The sequence below is a fragment of the Silene latifolia genome, chromosome X (assembly GCF_048544455.1).
Source record: "Silene latifolia isolate original U9 population chromosome X, ASM4854445v1, whole genome shotgun sequence".
NCBI classification, from domain to species: Eukaryota; Viridiplantae; Streptophyta; class Magnoliopsida; order Caryophyllales; family Caryophyllaceae; genus Silene; species Silene latifolia.
The window spans coordinates 194,186,559-194,193,039 of record NC_133537.1 but is presented as its reverse complement, the minus strand read 5'-3'; the positions used below and the strand labels follow the sequence as shown (position 1 = coordinate 194,193,039).

Genomic DNA, 6,481 nt, shown 5'->3' with positions numbered 1-6,481 from the left:
AATCGAATAAGATTAAAAGTAAATCAATTACGGCTACTACACGATAGGTAATGATCTTTGCTCTTTAAAAGGATAGGGGTAGTATACGCTATTCTTATCGATCGTTTACAAGAACATTGTTAATGTATATATGTGTGAGAAATATTATAAACTTCAGGAAAAGGGACATTTCATGCAAATCACTAACAACTCAACACAACGAAGAGTCATAGGGACATACTGATCCGCATGAGATGTTTCAACGTTTTTCGTTCTTTGGCATTTTGGAAGGCTTCGTGTCGGCGCTTTTTGCTCGCCGTCTTTTCCGAAGCTTCCACTTTAGCCTTCTTCTTGACGGCGATTTCTCGCCACTAAATGCGCTTCCGACATTGTTTATCAAAAAACCAAAACAGAATAACATTAAAACTAAAACAATTACAGCTATTAAACTGAAGCAGAATGATGGTGGACGAGTCTGACAAAGAATGTGGAATGGAACAAGAATGATAGTATCCTCAGAGAATGAGACAGTGTTACAGTATTGTCAAACAATTGTTTTGATATAAAACTACAGTAACACTGTTACAGAAGCAATTGCTGCTCTTGAAAAGGATAGGGGATACACTTTTACTCTGATAGTGTTACAGTAACATTGTTAATGTAGATCTATTGAGAAATATTATTAATTTCAGGAAAAGGGACATTTCATGCAAATCAGCTCAACACGACGAAGAGTTATAGGGACATACTGATCAGCATGAGATGCTTCGACGTTTTTCTGTGCTGACGGTTTGGAAGGCTTCTGTGTCGGCGCTTTTTTGCTCGCTGTCTTTTCCGATGCTTCCACTTTGGCCTTCTTACTGACGTCAGATTTTTCAGGTACTACCTCTGCTTTCCTGAGATTGTTTATCAAAAAACCAAAACAGAATAACATTAAAACTAAAACAATTACAGCTATTAAACTGAAGAGGAATGATGGTGGATGAGTCTGAGAAAGAATGTGGAATGGAATAAGAATGATATTATCCTCACAGAATGAGACAATGTTACAGTATTGTCAAACAATTGTTTTAATATAAAACTACAGTAACACTGTTACAGAAGCAATTGCTGCCCTTTAAAACGATAGGGGATACACTTTTACTATGACAGGTTTCTGAAATAATATTCTTATCAGAGATTTGTTCGAAATATTATTAACTTCAGGAAAATGAACATTCCCTGCAAATCACAAATAACTCAACACGACGAACAAATAAATCAATCGAAAGCAGAATGGTAACACACATTAATTGCTCATTTATTACAAATAATTAACCTTAATTTTGAAGCGAAAAACTAGAACGCAGAAAATCCGTTACTCTCTTCGAGCAAAACAGTTAGCCTAAATCAATTACAACAACAACATTAACAACAAGAACTGTAATAACCTAATTTTTTTTTACTGAAAACTCAATTTCTTTCTTCGATCAATTAATAAACGCTTAAAATCACTATAATCGAGACTAACAACAACAACAATAACAACAACAACAACAACAACAACAACAACAGTAATAACCTAATTTTTTCCTGGAAACTCAATTTCTTTCTTCGATCAATTAATAAACGCTTCAAATCACTATAATCAAGACTAACAACAACAACAACAACAACAACAACAATAATAACCTAATTTTTCGCGGAAAAATCAATTTCCTGCTTTGAGCAAAATAGAAACCCTAAGTCGATGATTATTTGAAGAAAAAAGAGTATAATCAACACTAAAAACAACAACAATAACAACAATAATAGCAACAGCAACAACATGCAGTGGCGAAATAAGTTTAAAAACAATATAATGAAATAGAGCGATTTTATACCTCTTCGTCATCTTCGAAACGATTGTTCTGAGTAAATATAATAATGATCTTCACTTGATTAGTGCGATTTTGCTTGATGTAATAAAATTTACAGAAAAAATTTATGGTTTAGTGAATTAACTGCCAAAGAAAAAGAACGTGAAGCGGTTTTTAGAGGGAGAGACAGACGTTTTAGAGAGAGAAAACGAAGTGAAAATTTATGAGGAATAATGAATGTGTCGTTCTTATTATATCAGTGCGCCTACTTTTTTTTTTTTTTTTTTTAAATTAAGACACGTGTCATAATCAGGACGGTTGGATCAGTAAGATCCAACGGTTCTTATTGATATGCTAGACTCATCTAAGATGCTAGACTCATGAGATGCTCACTTGTATGTATATATATATATATATATATATATATATATATATATATATATATATATATATATATATATATATATATATATATATATATATATATATATTACTTAAGTTTTCTTTTGTACCTCAAATTTGTTAAACCAAACCCTACTACCCTAATCTCATTCTCTTTCTTTTCTTACGGTTGTAACTCTGTACAAAGAAAAATAATAATCATGTAACATTCAAGTGGTGGTCCATGTTTATCTCCTTGTTCACATTACCAATTCCACCCGTTTAATTGATATCACGATGAAAATTCAACACAAAGTTTCGTTGCTTGCCTTTGTTCGATTAATTGTTTCATCATTCCACTTTGGCGACGTCTTGAATATTTTCATTCTTCCTCCGTTTTTGGGCTATAGGATCAGATTGATTATAAGGTAACACGATTCTACCGATCCTAATATTATTATTATTGTTCGGGGTTATATGCTTATATGTTAAGTTATATATGTACTTGATTTAATTTTTGACTGTGAACCATGTTATTGTTACTCGAATTATTTGTAATACTAGCTACTATATTTTCTATTGTTAAGTAAGTTATTTATGAGATGGGTTAAGTTTTGGGTTGATTATTTAAGATGCGTGAATTACGGTACATATTAGTTGGGTTAGCAATCACATGATTTTGGTTAGAATCCGTTTATGCGTATGAGTTACTTGTTTACTACTAAATCATGCGGTGGAATTGATAATGGTAATGATTATGGTGGGCGAGTGGCATGTTACATTGGCGCTAGTTCACTACATGGTTTTGATTTTGTTATATGAAGAGATCAGAGTTGTAACACCCCTGATTTTCGACTAAATAAAACTAACTTTTATATATAAAACTGGCCGAAATACAAAGATATTATAATTAATATACAAAGTCTCTTAATACAAAATCTCTTTTATACAAACGAAAACAGAACGGAACAAAACTTTTACAAAGTCTTTAATTAAAACTTGACTTGAAAATCTCTTTAAACCGCAGCGGAAGACCTGAAAATGAAACCAGAAGACAGAAAGGAACTACCCCATGACGAGTAGCCCAGAAGGGAGAAAACACGTCAGCCGGAAAGCTGACTAATAAATAATACCTCAATATAAGCAGAATAGTTTTTGGTCATGGTGTGGAAATACAACATGTAAAAATAAAAATGAACAGAGAGAATAATAAAAACACTCCCCGTAAACTAGTCTGAACCTCTAACTTATTCCATACTATTACTTTAATACAATACTCATTCCTCGCTTTTATAATTAACCAGCTAATTAATCTGTCTCACTCATTACTCCGTCTCATAATATAGTACTCCAAAGTAACCAGATATCGTATTCTCATCGTCGACCCTAAGACCAAGACAAGGGGTGAGTGAACTGGCAGATAAGACCGCGAAACAATACTTCCATCTCAATATCGATTTCAACTCAAATAACTCAATAACAACCATGGTCACTCAGACCGTAAACACAACATGGCACAAAGGCCCCATAACTCAATACCAGTAACCAATTTCCATCTCAATTTCAATATCGATATTGTCAAAGGTTCAAAGAATCATTCTCAACACTTAGAGTAAGACTCTAAGCTACTCACCCACATGCCTAGGACAAAAGGACAATGATAACAATACTATACAAGACGTCATTATTTCGCTTTAAGCCAAAAACAACTTACTTCAACAATACAACCCGAATGCCATAGAATAGAGCAAGTCATGAATACCTCGTCACCATACTCCTAACCATCATTATCTATAAGCTAATCACGCCCTTAATGCTCCATGTATCTCTCAAATAGGTAAATACTATGTACTATCTTTGATAATGACGTGTTGATCATTTGTTTACAAACCATATGAATTTTCTTTAGCCAAACCATAACCTTAGAATAAACCAGCTTTGCGTACGCAACCGCAATTGTCAGATCCACGACTCACCCCTCTCACAAACATAAAATTATCTTATTAATAGAAAATATTAACTTTCAATATAAAATAACAATTACTAGTATTCAACTCAAATAAGCACACAAGAATAGTAAGAAACTAATAACAATTAACATGTAAGCATATAACCTCGAACAATAGTAATAACAATAGGATCGGTAGAATCGTGTTACCTTAGAACTCGATCTAAATTACGCGCGGAAGGAATTATTCACGAATCGCCGTTAGCGATCAATTGATAAAGAAATATAAGATGGGAGCACATGGTTGCCGGCTAAGAGAATTGAAAGGCGATTAATTTAATCACATTGAAGAAAGTTAGGCAAACGTCTAAAGAGAATTATGGAATTTGGTTTTGTGTTAACCAATTTTTATGGAGCTAATAGGGATTTTATAGGGAAGTTGGTTAGGACTTAGCTTGGAAAATTTAGAAAATAATAGAAAGTTTATTATTTAACTCTTATAAATAAAATTTCCATAAAAACATAAGAGTTAAGACTCCTTTAAAACAAACTCTTAAATTCAAGTAATACAAACAAAATATTATCTTCAATAAAATGTTAAAAATATTTGGGATATTACAAAAGAACTTCGTTCCGAAGTTCGAAATTTGAGTAAAAAAAAATTGAAAATTGAAAATTTAAGTGGTATTACAAGAGTGGTTATTATATTTGGTAACTACTACCAATATTTGAATTGAGGTTGGATTATATGTTGAGCTATGCTTTAGTATTGTGTAATCATTGCCGTTTCCTTTGACCTTAACTCGTGGGTGAGTAGCTTAGAGACTATTACTCTAAGTGTTGAGCATGGTTCATTATTGAGCCTTTGACGATATTGAAATTGAAATTGAGATTGGTTACTAGTATTGAGTTATGAAGCCGTTGTGCCATATTGTGTTTACGGTCCAGAGTGACCCTGGTTATTGAGTTATATTATGAGATTAGAATTGACATTGAGATGGATATATTATTTCGCGGTCTTATCCGCCAGTTCACTAACCCCTTGTCCTGGTCTTAGGGTCGACGATGAGAATGCGATATGAGGCAGTTGGAGTATTATATTATGCGATGGAGTAATGAATGAGACGGAGTAATGAGTGAGACGGAGTAATGAGTTGAGATTGAGTTAATTATTAGGATGAGGGTATCTATTATATTTTGGAGTAAGTTTGAGTTTGAGAGTAGTTTATGGGGAGTGTTTTTATTATTCTTCGTGTTTCTTTTATTTTTATATGTCTGTGTTTCCACGCCATGACCAAAAACTATGCCGCTTATAATGAGGTATTATCTGTTACTCAGCTTTCCGGCTGATGTGTTTTCTCCCTTCTGGGCTACTCGTCATGGAAGTAGTCCTTTCTGTCTTCTGGTTTATTTTCAGGTTACTTCTACTGCAGTTCAAAATGGATTTTATTTCAAGACAAGATTTTATTTAAAGCTTTGTGAAAGTTTTTGGATCTATTTGTATAAATTTATTTTTAAAGGATTTGTAATAAGACACTTTGTATATTAATTATAATATCCTTGTATTTCAGCCAGTTTTGTATGTAAAAGTAAGTTTTAATTTAGCCGAAAATCAGGGGTGTTACAAAACCACAACTGGTATCTAATACCCACGTTGAGGTGGAGGTATAATTTATATCAATAACAAAGATTTTGGAAGAAATAGTACCAAGTGGAATGACAAGTCCAACATTGATATCTTCCAAATACTTGGGGCAATTACGCTTCTAATGGCCCATGACATTACAATAATGACATTCATGGTAGGATTGGGCACGCTTCTTGATTTTGGTTGTGGTAGTCTCACTATCAACTTCCAATTTATTATCGGGTTTGGGGTTCTTACCCTTCTTTGCATTTCTTTTAATAATACCATTACTCCTTTCAGTTGCAAGGACACTCTTGCTAGAACTCCCACTCAATTTGATATTTCTCCTTGCTTCATCAAACAAGTATACCTTGGAATTTGTGAGATTCCCTTCACATGATCCTATTACCAAGGAGGTGGGCATGAGTATGGGAGTGGGAGGTGTAGAAGTGGTAAAATAGCAAAGATTTCCATCCTCAGCAATGCCAATGCGTAGTTCTCTAATTGGGTCATTGTTATACAAGGAGCATTTTTCATTGAATGATTGGAGCCACGAATTAATGGTGATCGGTGTAAGATTATTAGATGAATCTATTGCGGATAAATAACTACAAAAACGGAGATGAAGGAAACAATTAACATTTATCGTTTTAATAATACTTGTAAATATTTTAAACAAGTTTTAAGCATTTATATAGTGACCTCTAC

At 33.3% G+C, this 6,481-nt stretch overlaps 2 long non-coding RNA genes across 2 annotated transcripts; one reads left to right on the top strand and one right to left on the bottom strand.

The window, feature by feature from the left end:
* Positions 1-467: 467 nt before the first annotated feature.
* LOC141621683 (uncharacterized) lies at positions 468-1,931 on the bottom strand. Its single transcript, XR_012532573.1, has 2 exons — positions 1,842-1,931; positions 468-875 (listed from the first exon to the last, which is right to left on the bottom strand). It is a non-coding gene; the product is annotated as an uncharacterized LOC141621683 (long non-coding RNA).
* Positions 1,932-2,354: 423 nt separating this feature from the next.
* LOC141621682 (uncharacterized) lies at positions 2,355-5,716 on the top strand. The gene is made up of 2 exons (XR_012532572.1): positions 2,355-2,626; positions 5,536-5,716. It is a non-coding gene; the product is annotated as an uncharacterized LOC141621682 (long non-coding RNA).
* Positions 5,717-6,481: the final 765 nt, after the last annotated feature.